At 38.8% G+C, this 27271-nt stretch overlaps 1 protein-coding gene and 1 long non-coding RNA gene across 5 annotated transcripts in view; one reads left to right on the forward strand and one right to left on the reverse strand.

Moving 5' to 3' along the window:
- UNC13C (unc-13 homolog C) overlaps nt 1-27271 on the forward strand; it is an 855380-nt gene that overhangs the window by 803757 nt on the left and 24352 nt on the right. The gene's annotated exons all lie outside the window — the stretch shown is intronic.
- Nucleotides 1-27271, reverse strand: part of LOC123464679 — a 419653-nt gene that overhangs the window by 31307 nt on the left and 361075 nt on the right. The window contains exon 5 of one of the 2 annotated variants that reach the window (XR_006639734.1): nt 20515-20643. The exons of the other annotated variant lie outside the window; for it this stretch is intronic. This is a non-coding gene — a long non-coding RNA (uncharacterized LOC123464679). Of the gene's footprint in view, nt 1-20514; nt 20644-27271 lie in introns of those variants that run through there. 2 annotated transcript variants of the gene reach the window in all.

Genomic DNA, 27271 nt, shown 5'->3' on the forward strand with positions numbered 1-27271 from the left:
CAAATACTGGAAAATAAACAAATTCAAAATGGAGAGATAAATATTCTTAAGTCCTCAAGTGAAGCTGACAGATCAGTTTATAAAAGTAACACGTTTATTAGTCTAGCAATGTACTGCAGCAATGAAATACCACTATACTCTGTTAAAGAGCTGCACTCAATATGCCAGCAAATTTGGAAAACTCTGCAGTGGCAGGACTGGAAAAGGTCAGTTTTCATTCCAATCCCAAAGAAAGGCAATGCCAAAGAATGTTCAAGCTACTGCACAATTACACTCATCCCACTTGCCAGCAAAGTAATGCTCAAAATTCTCCAAGCCAAGCTTCAACAGTATGTGAATCAAGAACGTCCAGATGTTCAAGCTGAATTTAGAAAAGGCAGAGGAACCAAAGATCAAATTGCCAACATCCACTGGGTCATCAAAAAAGCAAGAGAATTCCAGAAAAACATCAACTTCTGCGTCATTGACTATGCCAAAGCCTTTGACTGTGTGGATCACAATAAACTGTGGAAAATTCTTAGAGATGGGAATACCAGACCACCTGACCTGCCTCCTGAGAAACCTGTATGCAGGTCAAGAAGCAACAGTTAGAACCAGACATGAAACAATGGACTGGTTCCAAATTGGGAAAGGAATGCATCAAGGCTATATAGAATCAAGATCGCCAGGAGAAATATCAATAACCTCACATATGCAGATGACACCACCTGTCAGAAAGTGAAGAGGAACTAAAGAGCCTCTTGATGAAAGTGAAACAGGAGAGTGAAAAAGCTGGCTTAAAACTCAATATTCAAAAAACTAAGATCATGACATTCAGTCTCATCACTTCATAGCAAATAGATGGGGAAACAGTGACAGACTTCATTTTCTTGGGCTCCAAAATCACTACAGATGGTGACTGCAGCCACAAAATTAAAAGACGCTTGCTGCTTGGGAATAAAACTATGACAAACCTAGACAGCATATTCAAAAGCAGAGACATTACTTTGCTGACAAAGGTCTGTCTAGTCAAAGCTATGATTTTTCCAGTTGTCATGTATGGATGTGAGAATTGGACCATAAAGAAGGCTGAAGGCTGAATGCTGAAGAACCGATGCTTTTGAGCTGTGGTGTTGTAGAAGACTCTTGAGACTCCCTTGGACTGCAAGGAGATCAACCCAGTCAATCCTAAAGGAGATCAATCATGAATATTCATTGGAAGGACTGATGCTGAAGCTGAAGCTTCAATACTTTGGCCACCTCATGAGAAGAGTCAACTCACTAGAAAGGGCCCTGATGCTGGCAAAGATTGAAGGCAGGAGGAGAAGGGGATGATAGAGGATGAGATGGTTGGATGGCATCACTGATTCAATGTACATGAATTTGACGTGGTGACATGGTGAAGGAAAGGGAAGCCTGGCATGCTGCAGTCCATGGGGTTGCAAAGAGTTGGACATGACTGAGCAACAACAAATACCCTGCATTCACTTTGAGCAACAACAAATACCCTGCATTCACTTAAATATTTACTGAATCTCATCTCCGAAATCACGTACCATAAGGTATATATTCAAAGCTGAACCTAATGCTATGTACACCAGGTGCTCTACTATGGAGGTTCTTGAGCAGAGATGATTTTGTCCCCCTGGGGCATCTGTCAATGTCTGAGGAGCTTTGATCCTTTGATCTGGGAGTGGTATTTGTTACTGGTATCTGGTGGATGGAGACCAGGGAGGTTGCTAAACATCGTACAGGGTACAAGACAGCTTCCTACAATAGGAAGTGATCTTTAAGTCTCCAGATGGCAGTAGTGCTGGGACACCTTGCACTAATACTAGACTGAAACAATAAAAGAAGTGATGTAACATAAATCGTGTTAGATCATATCAGATCAGTCGCTCAGTTGTGTCCAACTCTTTGCGACCCCACGAATCGCAGCACGCCAGGTCTCTCTGTCCATCACCAACTCCCAGAGTTCACTCAGACTCACGTCCATCAAGTCAGTGATGCCATCCAGCCATCTCATCCTCTGTCATCCCCTTCCCTTCCTGCCCCCAATCCCTCCCAGCATCAGAGTCTTTTCCAATGAGTCAACTCTTCGCATGAGGTGGCCAAAGTACTAGAGTTTCAGCTTTAGCATCATTCCTTCCAAAGAAATCCCAGGGCTGATCTCCTTCGGAATGGACTGGTTGGATCTCCTTGCAGTCCAAGGCACTCTCAAGAGTCTTCTCCAACACCACAGTTCAAAAGCGTCAATTCTTCAGCACTCAGCCTTCTTCACAGTTCAACTCTCACATCCATACATGACCACAGGAAAAACCATAGCCTTGACTAGATGAACCTTTGTTGGCAAAGTAATGTCTCTGCTTTTGAATATGCTATCTAGGTTGGTCATAACTTTCCTTCCAAGGAGTAAGCGTCTTTTAATTTCGTGGCTGCAGTCACCATCTGCAGTGATTTTGGAGCCCAGAAAAATAAAGTCTGACACTGTTTCCACTGTTTCCCCATCTATTTCCCATGAAGTGATGGGACCAGATGCCATGATCTTCGTTTTCTGAATGTTGAACTTTAAGTCAACTTTTTCACTCTCCACTTTCACTTTCATCAACAGGCTTTTTAGTTCCTCTTCCCTTTCTGCCATAAGGGTGGTGTCATCTGCATATCTGAGGTTATTGATATTTCTCCCAGCAATCTTGATTCCAGCTTGTGTTTCTTCAAGTCCAGCATTTCTCATGATGTACTCTGCATATAAGTTAAATAAACAGGGTGACAATATACAGCCTTGACAAACTCCTTTTCCTATTTGGAACCAGTCTGTTGTTCCATGTCCAGTTCTAACTGTTGCTTCCTGACCTGCATACAAATTTCTCAAGAAGCAGATCAGGTGGTCTGGTATTCCCATCTCTTGAAGAATTTTCCACAGTTTATTGTGATCCACACAGTCAAAGGCTTTGGAATAGTCAATAAAGCAGAAATAGATGTTTTTCTGGAACTCTCTTGCTTTTTCCATGATCCAGCGGATGTTGGCAATTTGATCTCTGGTTCCTCTGCCTTTTCTAAAACCAGCTTGAAATCGTGTTAGAAGAGGGAACAATTTGACTCAGGAAGACAAATAAAGGTAGAACAGTCAGTGGAAAAACTGAGTCATGAAAGTAGAAAGATAAAGGTATTTTGGATGCAGAAACTGCCCAGGAAAGAATATACTTGCATTCTCAATTTTAAAATCCCAATATGTCAAGCATATTGTCAGTTATTTTTATGAGGAAACAGTTTATTTTGTTTTTAAAGCAAAATTCACCATATCACTACTTATGTTTGACACTTATGATAGTGTAAGGAACTCGAAGGCACTTTTTAACACTATTTTGTGTAACATTAGTAGAACTTATATTAATATTTCTAATAATTACCAAACTCTTCCTCTTGAAGTTGACGCTATGGTTTAAATTGGGTAGTCTCCTTGAAAATTTACACTTTCTCCTTGTTGTTGTAAAACTGCTCTTACTCTAAAACTGCTACTTACAGTTTTAGAAGCTGGTACAAAATTCATTTCTTGCATGTTAATTACATTATTCATCATCATTTAATAAAAAGCTTCTCTAACAGCTATTTCATTATACCAAGGGCTCTTTGAATATTTCATACAGTAGAAGACAGTGAAAAATGTACAAAACTTTAACATATTAAGTAGAATTTTTTTCAATGGATAACAATTTGGAATGAGGCACAGAATGATTAATTGCTGGGCTATCCTAGGTCATATTCTGTTTCCTTACCTGAGCATTTATCACAGTTTGAGGAACTTAAATCTAAAAATCTTTCCAAAGGGAATTTTTTTATGTCTAAGTTACAACTGGCTCATAAAGCAAAAAGAAATGACTGTATAAATTAAAATATATGAAATGAAATGTTTTTATTCTATACCCTATCCTCTTAACTCTTTATGAGCAATATCTTTGAGTCCTTGCTTACTTGAAGTTTCTTAAAATTTAAATACCATCTTGGTCATTATAATAATCTATTTTCTGCTAAAGTATAGTACATTTTCATCTAAAATGTACATCAGATAACTACATTTTGAATCTATGAATATGCTTCAATATTATTATATATAGGAATTAATTATCTCTAATCATGTTGTTCAAATTATAAAAGATATGTTCATAAGAAGAAAAGAAGCTCTTTGTGAAGTGGTTTTGAAAGGAAAGTTATGACCAACCTAGGTAGCATATTCAAAAGCAGAGACAATACTTTGCCAACAAAGGTCCATCTAGTCAAGGCTATGGTTTTTCCTGTGGTCATGTATGGATGTGAGAGTTGAACTGTGAAGAAGGCTGAGTGCTGAAGAATGACGCTTTTGAAGTGTGGTGTTGGAGAAGACTCTTGAGAGTGCCTTGGACTGCAAGGAGATCCAACCAGTCCATTCCGAAGGAGATCAGCCCTGGGATTTCTTTGGAAGGAATGATGCTAAAGCTGAAACTCTAGTACTTTGGCCACCTCATGCGAAGAGTTGACTCATTGCAAAAGACTCTATGCTGGGAGGGATTAGGGGCAGGAAGGGAAGGGGATGACAGAGGATGAGATGGCTGGATGGCATCACTGACTCAATGGACGTGAGTCTTAGTGAACTCTGGGAGTTGGTGATGGACAGGGAGGCCTGGCGTGCTGTGATTCGTGGGGTCGCAAAGAGTCGGACACGACTGAGCGACTGAACTGAACTGAACTGAACTTACTGTAGAAAAGATCTCTTCTTATCAGAAATGTAGAACTTAACATTAATGGTATATAGTTGGCAGCAGAGCTGGCATTGAAATAAAGAGATTAGTTTTAAGGTCAAGGGCCACAGCTGGAACTTCACCTTGATCCCACCTATGGAAAATGCTGAAGAATGTCTTCAGGGTATGCGGGGAAATAATATTGAAATCCATTCAGCCATCTTCAATTTAATACTGATTTGAAACCATAGTCAGACCTGGTTTCTCATTTTAGTTAATCAGGCTGTCAGAGATTACCAGATAACCAGAATCCCCTCCAACAGACCTATGCCATCGTCTTACCCCTGGAACAGTGGGATTCCACTAGTTAGTACTGCCTTCCAAGATGAGGGGTTAGCATTTCTTGGGGGATACAGTGGAAAACTTGAGGAGGGTTTGTGTGCTTTGGCTCTTCAAACACTGCAGTTGGTCTGAAGACATTCAACTCTAGATGAGGCTCTTCAGTGCAATCAAAAAGCTGTACATAAAAATCTTTAACAGGAGTGGTGATGTGATATGGTTCTGAGAACACCGAATCCTTTCCCGGGGTAGAAATGTGTTGGATAAGCTGACAGTAATGCCGCGCAATCCTGGGCACCCAAAGCAAGGTGGCCACCACTGTGCTAGTCTTCCCAACAATCCTCGGGTGAGTAACTTCATCCACACTTGTCAGGGTCAGAAATGAATCGCAAATATATTAACAAACTTGCTAAAGTCATGGAGGTGAGTGGCAGAGGCAACGCCCTTCCCACTATATCACACTTAATTTAATCAGCAAAGAAAGCAGAATCTGTCATTATGACTTTCTACAACTCAAGCTCTCTTCTCTATAGTTTTGAATAGTTGAAGTTGCTTCATCCTCCTTACTTCTCATTCTGGTATGACTAAAGCTCCCTGCTGCCCAGGAGATAATCTTTTAGTTGGTATTGTTTTCATATCAGCAAGAAACTCTCTCCCCAAGAACATCTTCCTTACTTCCCCAGCTTCTTCTCATTCTGACCCCCAGTACTGGGCATACTTAGTGGCCAGAGAATCTTTTGAATGTTAATTGGAAGTAATTATACTATAGGAATCTAGGTTGAAATTAAGAAAATGCATTCTGCTTTCAGAAAGCCCTTGCTATTAGTATATAGCCTGATTTCTCACCTCTAGAGTCCACTCTGTGTGTGTGTGTGTGCGTGTGCACACGCATATGTGTAAGCGCAAAGCTGTTGCTACTCTGGTCTTCTCTCTCTTTTCTACTCTTCTCACCCTTGGGCCCACCAACAGAAATGCCATTTTGTAACACTCCCCTTGCAGATAGAGTCATATCATGATTGCTTATCTACATTTCTCTGCTCTCCCAATGTAAACCTTGGGAAGATGGGACCTTGCCTACTCATCCTTCGAATCTAAGTGCTCAGAACTGTGCTAGACACAAAGTAGGTAAATTTAGTGAATTTTAGAAAAAAAAATAAATGCTGGGAAGTTAAATGCAGAAAAGTTAGAATTATGTGATATGACATAGTCCTCATATTTGAATTGATGCAATTACACATCTTTATTGAAAGCAAGTGTATTTACAGCCAAAAAGAGGAAGAGGGAGAGGAAAGGAGGGCAGGAGAAAGGGGTGAAAGAGAGGAGCTCACAGTTTGATGGCTGATGCTGTTCAGTAGTTTCTGTACAGGCAGAAGATAGTGAGAGCCACTGGAGAAACTCAAAGGGCTATATAAATTTGGAGAGACTTAAGGTCACAACTAACTCATCCTTAGGAGCATTTTCTATGTGCCAGGCTTTGTGCTAAATGCTAAACTCCAATGAAAGACTGTGCTGAATATCTTTCATTTGCTACCCTCCTCTCCCCCTAGGAGGCTGGCTATATGGATTACAACTATGGATTCTCTTACTGTTGGTTCCCACTGGGTTCAGTCAGTAGGGAGCCCATGCAAAGCTCCCTGGGAGGAAAGAGTGAGGTCAGGTACTCCTCCTCTCTGCTTCCTCGGGGCATGATCCATTCATTCAGACTGACTTTGTCCTTTGACTCTAAGTCTCTAGAAGTTGCCTTCCCTAGAAAACTCTCCCTTAGGATCCCAGCAGCTACTTATGCCCCTCAGGCTTCAGGGACTACGGGTATTAACAGCCCCGCTATTCCTTGTGTTTTCCTTAACCCCCACCTAAACCTTCATAAACAGCCTCTTTCCTAAACCTTCCAAAATGACCCTAATTTGAGTTTCCATCTGTTTGCTGATGATACCCCAATGGATACAAAGGCAAATATTCATGGCTTTGCTAGGTTTTTCTTCCATGCCAAGTCTTTCACTCAGATCATCAAATATAAACATTTTAAAATAAACAAGCATCAGAATAATTATCTTTGGACTGAGAAAAAAAAAAAAAAAAACATTGCATTTTGATGACTGAGCTGTCCAGAATGAATAAAAGAGTATATTAGCTTTTCACTCACAAGGATATTTCCATTATACTGTGGCCAAGTCATCAAAATCCCAGCTCCCACTTTCTCATAGTGCAGTTATCTGACCCAGGGTTTCATCTCTGAAAACCAGAAATCAGATTGAGACAGCTGGGAGCCTCTGGTGAAATCATTTGCAAAATCTAAGCATCCTCACAGCACAAAGCAGGTGTTTGTTATATGTCATGTAATGGGGAAATTATTGTTCTTTGTGCATTCATCTAAGTGTGTGTGTGTGTGTATTTCTAGGTCTGAAAAAGAGTTATTTCATTGTTACTTCATTCATTTTTTAACACAAATAGTTGGAAGATTAATTTTGCTATAACACTACCCAGACAACTGTGTGTAGGGGAGGGGCATCTTTTCATTTCTCAATTCGGTGAAAACTAGATCTAATTCCAAGACTATGCAGAATATCAGAGGTATCAGAACACTGCTTTCTCACTTAAAGTGCTTTCTGTTAGTTGTTTCTTAAAGACTAAGCTGTATTTAAATACATCTGATAGTAACATATAGACTTTTCTAAAATTAAACAAAATCAAAATTATTTTCTTTCTGAAACAAAACAATGACAGAACACTTGACATTTGGCCTTGCAGTCAAAGATCTAGCTAATAACCACTCATACCTGCAGTTTACTATAGTTTATGTGTGTGTGTGCATGTTCAGTCACGTGCTCTTCTTTTGCAACCCCATGGAGCCCACCGGGTTCCTCTGTTCATGGGGTTCTCCAGGCAAGATTACTGGAGTGGGTTGCAATTTCCTTCTCCAGGGATCTTCCTGACCCAGAGATTGAAGTTGTATCTCTTGCATCTCCTACATTGGCAGGCAGATTCTTTACCAACTGCACCACCTGGGAAGCCCTTACTATAGTTTATAGGCATCTTCAAATAACTTTTTCTTACTTAAGTCTGAGAACAGCCCTGTGGAGTCAGAGGTCACTGGATGCTCTTTTGAGATGGCCATTTCACCCAAGAGCAATAGATGCCATTGCAGTGATGTGAGCAAGGGTATGGCATGGAGAAAATAACTGAAGGGAGACAAAACAAAAGCAGGCAGACCAGTTGGAAGAGGCTAGGCTGGTGGGAATAGCTATGGAGACATGTGAGTAGGTTTAAGGTGTAGTTCAGCACTATAATAGGCATGATCTGGTGAAATAAATCTTGTCAAATTAATAAAAATTTAGGATAGTAAATTTATAAGGTACCAAAGTAAAGCACAGAGAAGGCAATGGCACCCAACTCCAGTACTCTTGTCTGGAAAATCCCATGGACAGAGGAGCCTGGTGCGCTGCTGTCCATGGGGTCGCTACAAGTTGGACATGACTGAGCGACTTCACTTTCACTTTTCACTTTCATGCATTGGAGGAGGAAATGGCAACCCACTCCAGAATTCTTGCCTGGAGAATCCCAGGAACGGGGGAGCCTGGTGGGCTGCCTTCTATGGGGTCACACAGACTCGGACACGACTAAAGCGACTTAGCAGCAGCAGCAGCAAAGTAAAGCAACTTTTAATTCTCTGTGGTGAAATTATGGTTATTTTCTGCCTGCTTATAATTTTCTGTACTTTTAAAATTATCAAAAAATGTCCAAGTTTTTAAAATCATAATTTAAAAAGAATTACATGAAGAAAACATGTTGATATGTTGATATGCAAAGTACATTAGTTTCATTGACTATCAAGGTATAATCAGTTCAAAGTGGTAGGTTTTGATGTCTTTCAGGGCCTTGGATTGTAAATCTGTGGGCTAAAATAAACAGCCCACTTAAACCTTTGCCTTAGGATTCTAAAGATCTCAAAATTGCTCTGGAGGTAGGAGAATCATATGGAAATGCAACATGTAAATATATATAATTACAAACATATATACATTATATGTGTATATGTAATTTAATGATTTGTAAATCTTATTTTATGAAGAAATCAAGCAGAGTAAATGTGTAATATATTGATTAAAATTAAGTGTTATGTCAGTGTTAAAACAGGTGTTCTTAAAAATATCTAACACTTTTTTATTATGGGTAGTTGTGATATTCTTCACAGATTTTGTTACTGCTGTTATTTTTAAGACTAATTAGAAAGTGAAATAGGTTAGAATCAGGTTAGAATGTTGGGAATTTTATGGAAACACTGACAAACTGAGATGTCAGAAAAACATTCTTCAAATCACTGAGTCAAGAAAGCAAAATGCAGTACAATTTCTCTGTTTTAATTCACTCAGATCAAGTTTTTGTGACCAATGAGGTCAGTGGCATTAATTGAAAATTACAGACTATTGCTTCTCAACCTCTATGTGCCCTTTATAACTAACTTCAAAGAAAAGATATTGGATGTTTCCTCCTTCAGTTATTCCTTAGCACCAGAAGTTAACCCTTACTATTCAGTGTGTGATTTAACTTAGAAAAAGAAATAGCAACTGTGTTAAGTGGCATGGAAATTAAATCTCAATCTTTAAAGGTTTAAAGTCAAGCTTGTATAAACCTCTGGCATAAAGGTCACTGCTTATTTATGGAGAAGAAGGGGCAATAAATCGGTGTGTTACATTACACCGGGGGTAGGGAACAGTGGAGAAGGCGATGGCACCCCACTCCAGTACTCTTGCCTGGAAAATCCTATGGATGGAGGAGCCTGGTAGGCTGCAGTCCATGGGGTCGCGAAGAGTCGGACACGACTGAGCGACTTCACTTTCACTTTTCACTTTCTTTTTTTTTTTTTTTTACTGTGCTTCTCAATTCTACTCGCCTTTTATTTTTAATTTTTTTATTTTATTTTTTTTTATTTATTTATTTTTTTAATTTTATTTTATTTTTAAACTTTACATAACTGTATTAGTTTTGCCAAATATCAAAATGAATCCGCCACAGGTATACATGTGTTCCCCATCCTGGAGAAGGAAATGGCAACCCACTCCAGTGTTCTTGCCTGGAGAATCTCAGGGACAGGGGAGCCTGGTGGGCTGCCGTCTATGGGGTCGCACAGAGTCAGACACAACTGCAGCGACTTAGCAGCAGCAGGGAACAGTAGTCATGGCCCAGGCATTTGTCCTACATCTGCTTGGCTACATGACCTTGAGACAAGTCACTCAACTTCTTTAAGCCTCAATTTTCTCATCTATAGAATGGATAACATAATTCATTCCAAAGTCCTTTGGGTTGCTGGGAGGATCACAGTGGTAATGCACATGACACAAAATCTCTCAGTGAATGTTTATTCTTAGTGGATCATTATTATTGGATGCACTGTCTGAAGAGTACATCTTATTCTACAAATGTGAACAAAGAGGAACTCTCTTAGGAGGCAGCTATCTGAGCAGGGAAGCCAGTAATCAGTCAAGTGCTCCTCCGTGAGCTCTACCTCCAAGTTACCAAGATGCTCTCTGAGTGACTGAGAAGCCTACCATACTGACACCTTAAGGAGTCATACCTGCAGTTTCTATGAACTTCTCCTCCATATATGCCATGGTTACCAATAATTGTATAATATTTGAATCCTTGCTATATGCACAGAGCTCTATGCTGGGTAGGAGACACATGTGGAAAATTCCCTGCTCCAGGAAGCTTACAGTGAAACTAAAAACAACTACATGAAAGGGAAAAATCACCAGCCCTCCAGACCACTGAGTGAGAACCACCAGAGTAAAGAGTCTTTAGGGAGGAGTGAATGGAAGGGAGATGAAAGAAGTAGGTTTTGATTAGGACTTAAAGAGCTTTGAATGTTAGGCTCAAGGGTGTAGAGATTGATTTGTAATCAGTGTGAGGCCCAAAAGAAAGGGGTGATCAACAGATCAATCTAAAGTACTCATGGTGTGCCATCTGCTTTTGCATAGGAGGGACAAGGGGCAGGAAGGAGGGAGGGAGGAAGGAGAGGAGAAAACTTTTAGAAGATCATTTTACAGTTTTAAATGTTTACAGTATAAGTACAGTAATAGCAGGAATAGACAAGAAGGGAGGAATAAGATTCTACAGGTCAATACAAACCAAAGCAAGCAAAGGAGAAAAAGTGGTAAACTTTGGTAACTTGTAGACTGGTGACACCTACCACTGAGCAAAGTGTAGAAGTATTGATAGGGAGCTGTGATAAACGCAATTTTACTTATTTCTGTCAGTGTTACTAGTGGGGCATACAAGGAACTATGTCCACTGGAGAGATGAAAGAAGTATGGTGAGAGCGGTCAGTCCTGCAGCTCTGTTCAGGAAGTGATGACCGAATCCTGGGGAGCGGGAGCAGGGTGGAAGCTCTGAGCAGGGGCACACAGGAAGGGAGGATAATTGAAATCATGGAGAAACTACCACTTTGAGGAAAGGCCTGGCCAGAAACAAGATGAAGATGAGGGCAGGGTGAATAGCAGTGCCATTTCAGCACTTTTGCTACCAGTGCCTTAAAGTCTCTAATTGAGTCTGAGCACTTGAGAAGGAAAAAGTCTGTAGCTCTGTGAGTCCTGTGGGTAAATCATCATGCTTGTGATGGAAGCCCACTAGGAAAAAATGCTCATTATGACCATCACTGCTATTAGCCTCAGTTCAGTTGCTCAGTTGTGTCCGACTCTTTGCAACCCCATGAATCGCAGCACACCAGGCCTCCCTGTCCATCACCAACTCCTGGAGTTCACTCAGACTCACATCCATCAAGTCGGTGATGCCATCCAGCCATCTCATCCTCTGTCGTTCCCTTCTCCTCCTGCCCCCAATCCCTCCCAGCATCAGAGTCTTTTCCAATGAGTCAACTCTTCGCATGAGGTGGCCAGAGTATTGGAGTTTCAGCTTTAGCATCAGTCCTTCCAAAGAACACCCAGGACTGATCTCCTTCAGAATGGACTGGTTGGATCTCCTTGCAGTCCAAGGGACTATCAAGAGTCTTCTCCAACACCACAGTTCAAAAGCATCAATTCTTCGGCACTCAGCTTTCTTCACAGTCCAACTCTCACATCCATACATGACTACTGGATAAACCATAGCCTTGACTAGACAGACCTTTGTTGGCAAAGTAATGTCTAGCCTACCTAGTGTTAAACTGTGTAGTGGCCTTCAGTACCATTGGAAGAACATAAGGGTGTTGGCCATTTATATGTACTTAAGAAATGTGTTACCCCACTTTGGGTTTTCTTAGAATAAATGTGTGGTTCTCACATTTTAGTGCACATGAAAATTACCTGCAGGGCTTGTTAAAACATAGACTGTTGGACCTCACTCTTAGAATTTTTGACTCATATAGGTCCCAGGCAAAGTCTGAGAATTTGCATTTGTAACAGGTTCCCAGGAGCTGCTGATGCTACTGGTCCAGGAACCACACTTTGAGAACCATTTTAAAGCCTTGCACAGAAACACACCCTATAATGAGGCCACCCGTAGCTCATTTAAGGCGTTGACTACAAAGTTTAATTGCAGGCAATTTTTTTTAACGTTTTCAGGCTGAAACCTCTAGATAGAAGGAACATGAGAGGCATAGAAAGAAAGTATAGAGTCAATAAAAATGTTCTTTTTCCAAATGAAAGTATGTGTTTTACAGCCTCAAAGGAAGATCCTCAGGTAGACACTACACACACACATACACACACGCAGACCCAAAAATGTAAAATACAGAAAAAATATTTTCCTCTTTGCCAGAGTTGACTTTCAGCCGTGCATATTTTCCTTACATTCTCCTCATATTTTAGCTTTCCGTTTAAATGGCATTGCCTTTTTAGTGTAATAGGAGAACCTAGAAACTTGATTACTGCCTGTGATTCCAAACAAAAGGGGTTATTTTCAATTATTTTCAGTTCAGTTTTGTTTATGAACAATGTTATGTAACTTAAAAGCCAATTTTTGTGGGAAAACTTCTGTTTACCTATATGTTTATAGTGCAAACTTCTGATAGATTTAGAGTACATTAGATCCCTCTAGCTCTAAATTGCATTGCTGTCTCGTAGTATACAGTTACACCTCGTTTCCTTTTCCACTTGAAGTCATTTCATTCCTTTGGTTTACAAACACCTTGAATTCTCTTTAACTGAAAAGATGAGGTAACTTGATAGAGCATCCACCTTAGCAATAATAACTCCCAAGGTAGATGAAACTAAACAGCAAAACTATAGACAGCCTGTCCTACATCATTTGAGAAAGGAAAGAACATGGGCTTAAAAGGCAGGAAAGCCACTATAAAGAAGTTCAAAAGAATGGAAGAATAGACAGATGTACTGGAAATACAAATGAGGATCAGTTTTTCTTTTCCTTTAGAGTAAGACAATTTGGAAATTGGCAGGTAGATGTTATAGTCATTTAGATGGCAAGGCTACCTAATCCTAGAAAAACATGGTCCAAATGTCCATTACTTAAAGCATGCCTGAATATCCTCTCAGTGACCCTATAAGCAACATGAGACCATACCCATTCTCAGAGGAGAAGATAGGGCTGAGATTGAGTGATTTGTAAGAGTTACATTGATATTAAGTATAGAAATGGTCTCAAATCCAGATTCTTCAAAATACAAACACAAGGTATTTTCCACTGCCCAACCCACTAACCAAAGCTTTTACTGAAAAGTTGATTTTTCAAACATTTACAATAATGCTCTGGACATATGAGTAAAACTAGTTTTGGACCATAGTCATTTCTCTTTGTCATTAGCCGACCATTAGTTACTTATACAAGCAGCAGAGCTAAGATGCAATAAAGTCTAATAGAACCTCTTTTTATTTGTGTGGATAAATAGTAACAAGAGATAGTTAACTATAGACATTAATTCAACATATGCCTAAATATTTTCCTTGGTCATGGGGAGTGTTTGGGAGGTATAGTTAAAAACAGTGTTTCCTCTCAATCTTTGGGAAGACAGGAACTAGAAAGGTAAATGTACAGAAGAAGAATCAACTATTGACTCAGGGATATAACTAGGTTGGGCAGATTGTTAAAGTTGTCAATCAATAATAATTTACTGGCAGCAAGGCACTTATTTATCAGTTCACTTATTCATTTAATCAACATAATCATTCATAGATTCACTTTACACACCATATGGCTGAACGCTACCCAGATAACTTATTTCCTTCCAACCATCATTTACTACCATTATAAATGGTATAAGTCTGTTGATTGGGGTTCAAACTTAGATTTCAATTTCTGACTTTTGTGTCATTCTGATTTGATACAATAGCCATGAAGTGACATGACAAGACTATCAGATGGCAGAATCTCCTACTAGTGCCATTCAGAAAACCCATGAAATATTTATATGACCTGAGATTTTATGTGCTCAGAGTCTACTGTATGAAACTACATTTCTTTACAGTTCTTAAAACCAGCTAGCAATTAATGCAACTTATGCAAAATGGCTGGTGTAAAAAGGCAATCTGAACAGAACATGGCTTTGCAATATTTTAAAAGATTATGTAGTTTTATAACTTCCACACTTAACTGACAACAAAGAAGTTTGGTTTTAAGGCCACTCTACCTTCCCCTTGTTTCTCAATGTATAGGCATTCCTGTTAGGATGGGGCTCAACCCTAGAGGCAGATGTACCCTGTCCCTTTCCCCAGGCAACCAAGCTTCCAGGGAGGGTGAGGGACGGTAAGATGATTCTGAGCCTCCTCCTTCCAGTTCCCCACTTTCTGTTTCTCCACCCTGCACATCCCCTGTATATACAGACAGGAAGTACCTTTTTACTCTAGTCAGGTTAAAAAAAGACCTCTTTATGTAAGTTATTGATATATTCAGTAACAAGATCATGAAAAACAAAAGTGAAAGTGTTAGTCGTTCAGTCATGGCCAAGTCAATGGACCGTAGTCCACCCAAGCTCCTCTGTCCATGGGATTCTCCAGGCAAGAACACTGGAGTGGGTAGCCATTGCATTCTTCAGGGGATCTTCCCAACCCAGGGATCAAATCCAGATCTCCTGCACTGCAGGCAGATTCCTTACCATCTGAACCACCAGGGAAGGCCAACAAAATCATGAAGGAGAATCTAACTGGACATTGTTTAATGACTAATTAACACATCTTAAAAAAAAGAGAGAGAGGAGAAAAAACAGAGATGATATTAGTTGTGTGTTTGTTATACTAACTTTCAGAAGATAATGAAGTTGGTCCTGGGCACTGACCACAGGTGAAACACTTTAGCCTCAGGAAGTTTGATTTTGTCTAATTCCTAGATCAGGCTGAATCAAAGTGCAAAGACTGAAGTTTCCTAGATAAGATGGTGCAGTGAAGAGTCCTAGAACCCAAAGCATTATCTGCTCAAATATAAAGGAAACACTAATATTTAAAATCTGTCTTTTTTTCCCCTGAACTAAATTGAACTTTCCTCTGCAAGTATGGTCATATTATCAATTTCTTCAAATCCTGGTCCTGTCACTTAGTAACTATCTAATGACGTTGGGCACTTCATTCACTTATCTTTGCCTCAATTCTGTCACCTATAAAATGAGGATAAGAATAGTACCAAGGGCTGTGGTTGGTGAGAAGATTAAGTGAATTAATATATGCAAAGTTCTTAGAACAATGCCTAATACCTAATAAGTACTTTATAACTATATTCTTAATTACAGAACTAGTGATATTTTATTGTTTTGTTTAAAATAATTCAGTTGTGTTTTCAACTTTTATTTTGCCAAGAAAACTATCTGGAAATACACTTTCTAGCATTGATGTTAAGAGTGGTTTTAGTGATGCAAATGTGTCACTTAAGTGTATAACATTTTTCTCCAGAAATATTTAAAATTCTTGGACAGCTTTTTATTCATTGGTTCATTTGAACAAACTCAATTTTCAAATGACTTGTACTTGATATAGTATAAAAATGTAGTCAAATAATTGAAAAATAACCATCTATTTATTTTATTATTCACTTGATCTCTTGAAAAAAATTAGAGTGCTAAGTTTTTTCTTACAGCATAACAGATATTAAATATAAAAATGTATTTAAGAACATTTTTTCTATGAAAAAAAAAAGTCTTCACTGGTAGTGATAGTTGTCTATTGAGTGTTTGGTTTTAATGTTTTGACTAAACTAACTGGTAGTTTTGGTCAAACATCCAATATGACTGAGTCTTGCTGAATTGGACTGGCTTTGAGATAACTTAGTGTGAAAGTTCAAGCCAGAAATATGAGTTCCATTTAAGAGATTATATTTACCAGAGTGCTTCTTTTCAGTTCAGTTCAGTCACTCAGTCGTGTCCAACTCTTTGTGACCCCATGGAATGCAGCATGTCAGGTCTCCTTCTCCTTGTCCATCACCAACTCCCAGAGCTTATTCAAACTCATGCCCATCGAGTTGGTGATGCCATCCAACCATCTCATACTCTTTCATCCCCTTTTCCTCGTGCCTTCAATCTTTCCCAGCGTCAGAATCTTTTCCAATGAGTCAGTTCTTCACATCAGGTGGCCAAAGTATTGGAGTTTCAGCTTCAGCAGCAGTCCTTCCAATGAATATTCAGGACTGATTTCCTTTAGGATAGACTGGTTGGATCTCCTTGCAGTTCAAGAGACTCTTAAGAGTCTTCTCTAACACCACAGTTCTAAAGCATCAATTCTTTGGCGCTCAGCTTTCTTTATAGTCTTACTTCTCACATCCATACATGACCACAGGAAAAACCATAGCCTTGACTAGATGGACCTTTCTTGGAAAAGTAAAGTCTCTGCTTTTTAATATGCTATGTTGGTCATAGCTTTTCTTCCAAGGACCAAGTATCTTTTTAATTTCATGGCTATAGTCACCATCTGCAGTGATTTTGGAGCCCAAGAAAATAAAGTCTGTCACTGTTTCCCCATCTATTTCCCATGAAGTGATGGGACTGATGCCATGATCCTAGTTTTCTGAATGTTCAGTTTTAAGCTAACTTTTTCACTCTCCTCTTTCATTTTCATCAAGAGGCTCTTTTGTTCTTCTTCACTTTCTGCCATAAGGGTGGTGTCATCAGCATATCTGAGGTTATTGATATTTCTCCTGGCAATCTTGATTCCAGATTGTGCTTCTTCCAGTCCAGCATTTCTCATGATGTACTCTGCATGTAAGTTTAATAAGCAGGGTGACAATATACAGCTTTGACGTACTCCTTTCCTGATTTGGAACCAGTCTGTTGTTCCATGTCTGGTTCTAACTGTTGCTTCTTGACCTGCATACAGATTTCTCAAGAGGCAGGTCAGGTGGTCTGGTATTCCCATCTCTTTCAGATTTTCCACAGTTTGTTGTGATCCATACAGTCAAAGGCTTTGGCATAGTCAATAAAGCAGAAGTAGATGTTTTCCTGGAACTCTCTTGCTTCTTTGATGATCCAGCAGATGTTGGCAATTTGATCTCTCGTTCCTCTGCCTTTTCTAAATCCAACTTGAACATCTGGAAGTTCATGATTCACATACTGTTGAAGCCTGGCTTGGAGAATTTTGAGCATTACTTTGCTAGTGTGTGAGATGAGTGCAATTGTGCGGTAGTTTTAACATTTTTTGGCATTGTCTTTCTTTGGGATTGGAATGAAAACTGACCTTTTCTAGTCCTGTGGCCACTGCTGAGTTTTCCAAATTTGCTGGCATATTGAGTGCAGCACTTTCACAGCATCATCTTTTAGGCTTTGAAGTAGCTCAACTAGAATTCCATCACCTCCACTAGCTTTGTTGGTAGTGATGCTTCCTAAGACCCACTTTACCCTTTTAATGCTTCTTTTATGGCATATAAATAGTGCTAATTATAACTGTGGGCATTCTTTCCCCTATAAATGCTATATTAAAAAGAATCTTTCCTTTAACACATGGCAAAAATGCTTCCCTATTATTTTTAGATAATTTGTCTCTATATAACTGCTGACTACAGAGGCCAACCAATTATAACATTTTTACTTTTGTGGCTTTTTTTCATATATTAACTAGAGTTTAAATAAAAAATATGTCAAATGACTTTGGGTTCACACTTACTCTGAGGAGCTGCCTGCTGCTATGCATGTATGCATACACATACACAATAGAAACTCAAGAGACCAAACAAGAAAGGTCTCTAGTGACATATGGTATGATCATGTGTGAGGCACTGGACAGAACTGGCTGCCCAGAGAAAGGCAAGAGCCAGAGCAATCCTACCAGGTTTGCTAGGAGATAAAGACTGGAGGACAAACCCTGTAAAACCAGTATCCTCTGGTAGAAAGACATCCACAGCACTTCCAGGCTGGAGTTCCTGCTGCTTCAGACCCTCTACACACCAGGATTCATCTAGTCCAAGGTTTGGGCCCCTCAGTTTATGAACCTCACACATCTGTCTGGGGAAGCCGTATGGAAGGAGATGGAGAATTTTGAGGCAGGGAGAATTGTGAGGAAGGGAGAATTGTTGTGTCTCCAAGGCATTGCTGAAGGGGGCAAAAGAGCCTAGACCACGTGAAAGGTAATAATTTGGTTTTTTTTGAGAATTGGATTTGATCTTCTCATGAACTGGCAATCTATTGCCTAACACATAAAAAGAACTCAATGTTATTTGAGTAAATAAATCACAGAATGACATGTTAATACATTATATCAGAAATATCACAGGAAATTGCCTACATTAATGATGATTCTAAGTGTTAGAAAAGCAAATACATTATGTAAAAATTTTATTCTGACTGTACAAAAAATACTCTTGAGTTGGCCAAAAAGTTTTTTCAGGTTTCTCTGTAAGATCTTATGGAAAAATCCAGACTAACTTTTTTGGCCAACACAGTGTTATGTCTGGCCAATAATATAAGCCATTTTCCAACTTTATCTCATTTTTATGGAACAAAATAATGATTTTTTAGAATAGAGTTATCCAGTGTATTCCCACAAAGTAAAATTTGGCTTAACATTAAAAAACGATTACTAACCACTCCAACTAGCCAGTAAAAGAATGGGATGCCTTCTTAGTAATGTCTATGTGTCAGAAAATAACCAAGCTAAGACCAGGCCAGACTTTCCAGGCATGTCATAGGAAGGACTCCTGTAATGAATGAAAGATTTTAACCTCTAAGGTCCTTTCTTAATTCTAAGATTCTTAAGACTGTTTCAGGGTTTTAGACATTCAGCATAAAAAGCTATCTAAATACATCCTTATATTCTCCAGAGACATTTCCATGCATTGTATGTTTGATTTGGGTGGATTGAAGTTCTGTTAAATCATGCCAAAGAAGCAGCACTAGAAAACATGTATTAATTTTTTCCTAAAATAATTTAGTTAATATATCCTGATTTAGCTCAAGTATTGTAAAAATTCAATTTGGTGTTGTAATTTTTACTAGATTCCTAAATTGTTCCTTCCATTTTTAGAAAGACTTGGCTGCTTCTCTATAAGACATGAAACATTAAGCATTAAGATTCATCTTCTAAAGTTTACATCAATACATCTCTGAAATGTATTGCTGAGCAGACATGCATTAGATGTTCATTGTGTTACAGTGAGGTTAGCCTTTGAGAAGACATATGGGTCTTCCTCAGGCTGATGGACTACAAAGAACGGCTATTTGAATCATTCTATTTAAGAGCTACCAGATAAAGACTATTTCAGTGTTTTCTAATTGTTTCTTAGGATAATGATAGAAGATACAAGGGAAAAAAATCCAGCAACAAAAAATAGGTTATGTGGTCAATTTAGTTTTGTGACCTCTGACTTTAAAAAATTAAGCAGTTTTCCCTCATTTTAAATTTCCCAATATGCATTATGAAGAGGACATAGTGTGCAATATTTCCACATATATTTGTTCATAGAAATCTCTTATTTACAAAGCCCATTTGGTATAGATGAATCAAAATGCCATTTATAAATATTAATTAAAACATATGCATACACATATACTCATGAATTTTTAGAGTTTGTTTTCTTTCAGAAATGATGGCATGGGTATTTTTTTCTGTTCATTGTTTTACCTCTGGTGCCTGGTGCTCAATATTTACTGAATGAAAAAATCAGCAATTGTGCTAATACAAAAAAATCCCCAAAACAATCCATTTTATTATTCTTCTCACCATTTCCCTTCTTCCCACTTAATCCCTCTCATAATAATAAGACCCTAGTGTATTAGCAGATTTTAGAGTTTTCAAGGTCTTACTTAATCCTCACAAAAACACAGGTAGACATATCTTGTTGTTCTTATCTTATCAATGGAGAAAATTGAGGTTCCAAGAGGTGAAAAACTCACACAAAGCCTCATCACTAATTATTAGGACAAAAATCTGTTTCAGGTTTCCATAGCCAGTCAGTTCTCTACTATCCATCAGCACTTATGCCAGCTTCAGAGGTCAGATCAAGAAGAGACAAAGCTGAGCAATTTCCTCTGCATTGGACTCCTCCTTCCCCTACTTCTATTTTGACGTTTATGTTTTATAAACTCCCCATGTAATTTCTATTTCTTTAGTATCTTCTTTCAGCCATTGTTACCATTTTTATCTTCAGTAGTAATAACAGATACAAACCAACACTCAAACTCTGGTAAGACTGTCCAAGTTTTGAAAAATAAGATTCTTCTATAATTTTAGACCATTATGGATCCAGGGCCCTGGAAGAATTTCAAGAGAGCAGTTATTCCTATAGTAATCAAATGTTAAATCACCAAAACACATTTTTGTCTACACTGTTTTTAAGAATCTCCTTTAGGTGGCCTACATCAGTGTTTAATCTCTTGTACAGTGAAAAATCCTTCCCCATATCTAGACACATTTTATCTGGATATGTGTTAAGCCTATTTTGTCTGTTTCTATTCCAAGTGGAAATGAAGGACATCTGTGTTTTTTTTTCCTTCCTGTATGTTATTTATAACCTAAAGAATAAATGGACCTCTCTTTTTTCTCTCCTACCTCTCTTCAACCATTGCAAATAAACTTGAAGAGGACATTAAATATATATACTATTTAAATTAGAGACTGTAAAATGATTAATTTCCTCTCTTGCTTTTAAAGTAATTGAGTGTTTTGATTATTTTTGTTTTTAGGAAGAGATTTCATAGGTGTAACTTAGCAGATGTATAATCATTGTCTAACCCCTTGTTCTATTAAGTGCTTTGAGCCAAGGAGAATAGTGGACACTATTCCTACCAGAGTAAGTGTTGGTCTCATTCACCAGAGCATAACAGGTAAGCATGGGGCCATTAGAGGGTCACTTCAAAGCAGCACATGTTAATGTGGGAATGCAGATGGGCTGGACTGCTCCTTGACCTCATTAGAGCCAGGCCTCTATAAATCCCAGAGGAACAAAGTTGTTATCCAAGGAGAACTGTGTGAAAAAGTCTAGAGATGGATCTCAACAGAGGCATGTGCTTTAGAGAGGCAGGGACTTTCTATGAACACAGTATCATATCACTGAAGGCAAAGACTTAGGCTGTGTTCAGGGTATGGGGAGAGCAGGCCAAAGGGTCAGAAACATAAAGTCTAGTTTGAGAACAGGATGAGCTCAGGCAGATTAGATTATAAAATGCCTCAGATTTCTTCATCCATAGAGAACTTTCATATTTCTAAATACATAAAAACTGTAACACTTCAGTACTCATTACAGTTTACTTTTCTGTGACTTATTTTTTCAAGTGTTTCTGGATAAACAACAGCTCTGAATCTGGAACATCCTTCTCATCTAATCATTTTTTTCTTATACCATTTTTTTTTTCTCTCCTTGAGAAAATACACTTCACCTCTTTTATGTGTTAATTAAACTCCGTAGATTGATCATGTATTCATTCATGTGGCTAATGTTAGCTAAGTGTTTATCATGGGCCAAACACTATTCTAAATGTTGGGGACATAACACTAACACTTCAATCCTGCTCTAAAGTCATCTATCATCTAAACTGATTAGGTTAGGTTAGTGTGAACTACTGCATTCCTCCTAGCAATTAATTAGTTAGTTTCATGAAATGCTTGGCATGTCTTGTAATGCATATGAGTTAAATAAGTCAAATAAACAACACAGTTTAATGATCTGTATGTCAGGAACTCTGCTAGATGCTACAGAGAATCCAGAGGGCAATGTAATAGGGTTTCTAAAATTAAGAAGAAAACCTCCTAGGGGAATAGGCCACTAACAAAATCACTTAATAATCCAAACCAGGCCTATCAGCATCACAGGGCAATGCTGTGGGTTTAGGGGAGGGAGAGAGCCCCTAATGGTAGGAATGAGCTGAGGAGACACGGGAGGAACAAAGACCTAGCCTGACACTGATGGATGGGTGGGAATTGTACAGTCATCAACAAGCAGAGAATCAAAGAAAAACCATAAACCTTGAGCAAAGTGGTACAGCAATCACCTTATTTCCGTGTCTTATACAGATGGCTAATAAAAATTAATTGGCTTTCACCAACTGTCAGCAGAAAACAATAGTAAAAGTTTTGGTAATCACAGAGAGTACAAGACTTCCTGATCATTATCACTATGCTCTTTCATTCTGAGGACACAGTGGAACAGTCCAGACACCTCCCTTCCTCCCAACCTCCACCTTAAAAGAGTTCTGTCAGTGCTGTTCAATTACAACCTCAGGCAGAAGGAAATAAGTCACCCAGGTGCCATTCCAGGGCTACCACCATCCATTTAAGAACATTCCCCCTTGCAGTGGAGACATGGAAGCAAAAGTTAAGACAAAGTATGGATGAGAAGTGCCTGGTCTTTGCAGTCTATTGCTGTGATTTCCAGTCCTTCCCCCCATCAGTGAGAGGATTGACCTGCATTCCCACCCTACTTCTCTTCTATGATCCCACAGCTGGCTCCCTGGTCTTATGCCTGCTCTCCTCATTAGCCCTTTTCTTGGCTGGTTCAGCCGAGTTTACACTCAACAGGCAGTTCTTTCTCCATCAACTAACAGCTATTGAGAAGAGATTAGCTCCTTACTGGCCTCTGAGGACCAAGAAAGCATCCAAAGACAGCTAATCCATAGGTGGTTTCCATGGAGCTTTGCAGCCTGGAGGTAGAGGGGACAACTTCACTTCTGGAAACACCTTAATTACCATAATAGCTCTTTAACACACGGCTCAGAATAAATAACACAATTGTTTCTAGCTTTCACTGAAAACAATAGATTAATTTCACTGGGCTGCAAGTGAGATGGGGTTAAAGCAAGCTGAGAGTAGCAAGAGCATTCTCCCACTTGCAGCCAACCTCATAGACGTGAGACCCAGCAATAGCCTTTAAGTGTCTCCCATTGTTCCACCATCAAGTAGGTAGCATGTTTTAAAACTGAATTTGTACTTTGAGAGTATGTTTTTAAGGGTTTTTTGTTACATTTTTAGTAAAATAAATGAAAAGAACCACATTAAATGCATATAAGAACCACAAAGGTCAACAAAGACAACTTTGCCAGCCCCTCCAGAAGCTTCTCCATGCTCCCTGCCCCAGTCACACCCTGACCCCTCCTCCAAAGGTAACCACTATCTTGACTTTTATAGTAATTAGTTGTTAGCATCTTTTTCTAGTTTTATACCCAAGAATGTTTCATTAGACATGAGAGTTTCATCTCCTCCATTCTTTTCAATTTGGACCTTTTAAGTCCCTTTGATTTGTAAATTCATCCTCCATCTTTTTTCTTTACAAATTATCTTTTGAAGATCATGGGTTGCTCGATTATATTCTTCCACCATTTGGATTTTCCCAATTGAAGATGTACAGTGTGATTCAGCATACTCTCCTGTGTTCCTGCATATCAGCCACTGGGTCCAGAGGCTTGACTAGACTCAAGTCCCGTGCCTTAGGCAAAGCAGTAGATAGAATGAGTGTAGACTGTCTTTGCTTAGAGCTTGGGGTGCCCCTGCCCCTTCAGTCCTCACTCTGTTTTCTGTGTACTCCCCTGTTCTTGGATTGGGGTGCCTCCCCACCCCAAGTTCCAGCTGCTATCTCAAATTGGCCCTCGGGACTGTGCAGTGAGTACCCCTTGGGTATTCTGGAGCTCTCTGGTTCTCAAATCTGTCAGATATCCCCCTGCTTCTCTTCCAAACAGGCATCAATTACACAAAAGCCTGGTGGCTGTTGGTGGTCACTCCTGCACACTCATGGTTAGGGATTCAGGGCTCCCTCGGCACTGGTTATATGGTGAATGTTTTCCTTCATCTTCTGGTTTCACCAAATGGTTTCTCTGTAAGTCCTTTTGTGGACATAGGAAGATTTAAAAATTAGGCTGACTATTCTGAGCCATCTTCCCAGAATTCTAGTATGATTTTTTATCATATGGAATGTATCTTTGAAACAATAGATCCTTGTGTTTTAATTAGAATACTACTTGATATTCATAAAATCACTTTACTAGCAACTTTGGGAAAACATGCTTATTCTGTATATTGAGAGATTTTTATCTGTTTTGTTTGTTTGTTTGTTTGTTTTTTGGTCATTCCACAATTGCCACCAGAACCCTATTTGTAGCTCTGACCTCATTCTTAGCCATACACACCCAGTCACTTCTTTTGCTAATATTTCAGTCCAGATCTATAACCATTCTCACCCCCAAACTCCTTCACACATAAATAGTAATGACACAAAGAAATTCTCTGTTTAAATAGACTGTTGGAAGCTCACTCCTGAGCATGGTTTTATTTTCTACCTGACTTCCTAAATACAGTGTTCTGACTGTCTTTATTACCAAAACCCAAGTGTTCTTTCCCACATATTCACAGGTCCTTTGATCCCTCAGCACACAGATGCCTGATTCCCAGGTTTCCAGACCTTTCATTTGGTTCTGATGCTTTAACAAAACTCAGCTCATTGATCTGAGACCTCTGCACATCTCTTCATGGAGGTGGTCTTTTCTTAATCCTACACTGGACTGGCTGGCCCCATTGTCATTCATGCCCTGACATTGTAAATACCACACTGTATATCATCCGGTGGCCTGCTTTTTCCAGTAACATTATACAAAACTTCAGTTGTCATTTAAAAATCTTTGAAAGGATCAGTTTTAGAACAGTCTTGTGGACTCTGTGGGAGAGGGAGAGGGTGGGAAGATTTGGGAGAATGGCATTGAAACATGTAAAATATCATGTATGAAACGAGTTGCCAGTCCAGGTTCGATGCACAATACTGGATGCTTGGGGCTGGTGCACTGGGACGACCCAGAGGGATGGTATGGGGAGGGAGGAGGGAGGAGGGCTCAGGATGGGGAACACATGTATACCTGTGGCGGATTCATTTTGATATTTGGCAAAACTAATACAATTATGTAAAATTTAAAAATAAAATAAAATTAAAAAAAAAAAAAGAATGCATCATCTCCTACCATAGGCTAAACTGTAGTTAACCATGCATCTAACACTTGGTTACTTTCAGTTATTTTTCAATTAAGAAAAACAACTAAGAGTTTTCAATTGCATGTACTTTTGTAGCAGAAAAAAAATAGCTACAACTCTGAGTTTAGTTGCATATTTGCTTATAGACACTTTACACTTGACTGGGGTGGTAGAAGTTTTGGGGGATCACTTTTATCTTTATCCTAAGGGGTTCCCCTTCTTCTGACTTCCTGATTCCCCCAGAATAAACTCTAGTTCTATATCTTTTTTTTAATTCAAGTAAAGTTGATTTATAATATTGTGTTAGTTCAAAGCATACAGAAAAGTAATTCCGTTTTATATATATGGGCTACTCAGGTGGCACTAGTGGTAAAGAATCCACCTGCCAATACAGGATACATAAGAGATTCGGGTTCAATCCCTGTTATATGTTTATATGTGTGTGTGTGTGTGTATTTCAAATTATTTTCCACTTTAGGTTATTATACTCCAGAGTCTATTCCCATGCCCTCCATGTGCTCCATTACTGAAGCCCCATGTAGTCTGCAGTGCTGGGGTAGGCCACACACAGTAATCTATCAAAATCCCCATCCTAAAGAAGTTTATAGTTTGCTTAATTAGAAGTACATGCATTTTGTATACAAATAACTGTAATCAGAATAGAAAATACTAAAAGCTTTAAGTAGATTATAAACAAAGTTATATCAAAGGAGAGATTATTTGCTGGTGGAGGGCTTCCTGTAGGAAATGGCATTTGACCTCAGCTTCAAATCCTGCATTTACTTTTTTTTTTTTAACTTGAAAATATAATACATGGAACTTGACTTTTTATAGGGCAGTGGTATTCAGTTCTGTGGCAAATTTTGCATTGTGAATTCAATTCAAGTAGGCGCTGACAGAGGACTAATTTTAAATAATTTAAACAAAGAGGGAAATGAATTGTAAAAACGCTGGCAACTCTTTGGTGAGAACTGAGCCACATGGTACAGGGAGGTATCAGACCAAGGAAATTACTGGAAGCTAGTATTTAAATTCCTTCAGAACTCTGTCTCTTCTCTGTGTTTCTCCATGCATGTTTGCCCCCTTTTCAGAGTAGGATCCAATGTTTCCTTTAAAAAGAAAAGTAATTTGCCATGCTCTACCCTACCATGGAGTTCTCAGCATTGTTGGAACTTAAGTTGTTAGAGTGGTGGCAGTTATAAAGAATACAGTCATGGAATTTCTTCTGAGCCCCTTTGCTTTTTTCCTGATGGTTTTGGACAAATAGTTGATTTTGTATTTTTATGTGTGTTTACTTCAAAACATAAAATCTCCTCAAAAGCATTTATTCTCTAGGGGGAAAAATGCCAATATCTCTTCAGTTGCCAAATTAGTAAGTTCAAGGTTTACCAAGAAAATAAGCATTAACAGAGTAGATATGTAAATTATTCTTAATTAAGTCTAAGGCTTAGGTCAGTCAAAACAAAAATCAAATTAATATAGTCAAGATAATTTCCTTTAAAACAAGATATATTGATATTTGTTATATATATAAAATGGATTTAAAAAAATAAAGTAGATCTTACTCAAATTAAAATAGAAAAAATGTAAAGAAAGGAATTAACATTCATAAGCACCTAACATGTGCTAGACAGTAAGCTTGGCCAGTGTTACCTCATTTTGTCCGTTTCATCTGGCGAATGAGATGTGATTATTTTAGCTCCACTGATAAAGAAACTGAGTCTCAGAGATGTGAAAGTGATCACCCAGTGCCAAAGCTAACGAAAGTGGAGCCCAAAGTCAAATCCAAATCTTTCTAATTACAAATTCAGAATAAAAACTACAGGAATCTTCAAGTAGAGTTTTTAGGTAACTGGTTTTTTTTTTCCCACTTCTCTATAACTATAAAATGCAGTGCACTCATTTCTTGGGTTTTGCTCCCACCAACACCTA

The sequence above is a fragment of the Bubalus bubalis genome, chromosome 11, assembly GCF_019923935.1.
Source record: "Bubalus bubalis isolate 160015118507 breed Murrah chromosome 11, NDDB_SH_1, whole genome shotgun sequence".
In the NCBI taxonomy this organism is placed as follows: Eukaryota; Metazoa; Chordata; class Mammalia; order Artiodactyla; family Bovidae; genus Bubalus; species Bubalus bubalis.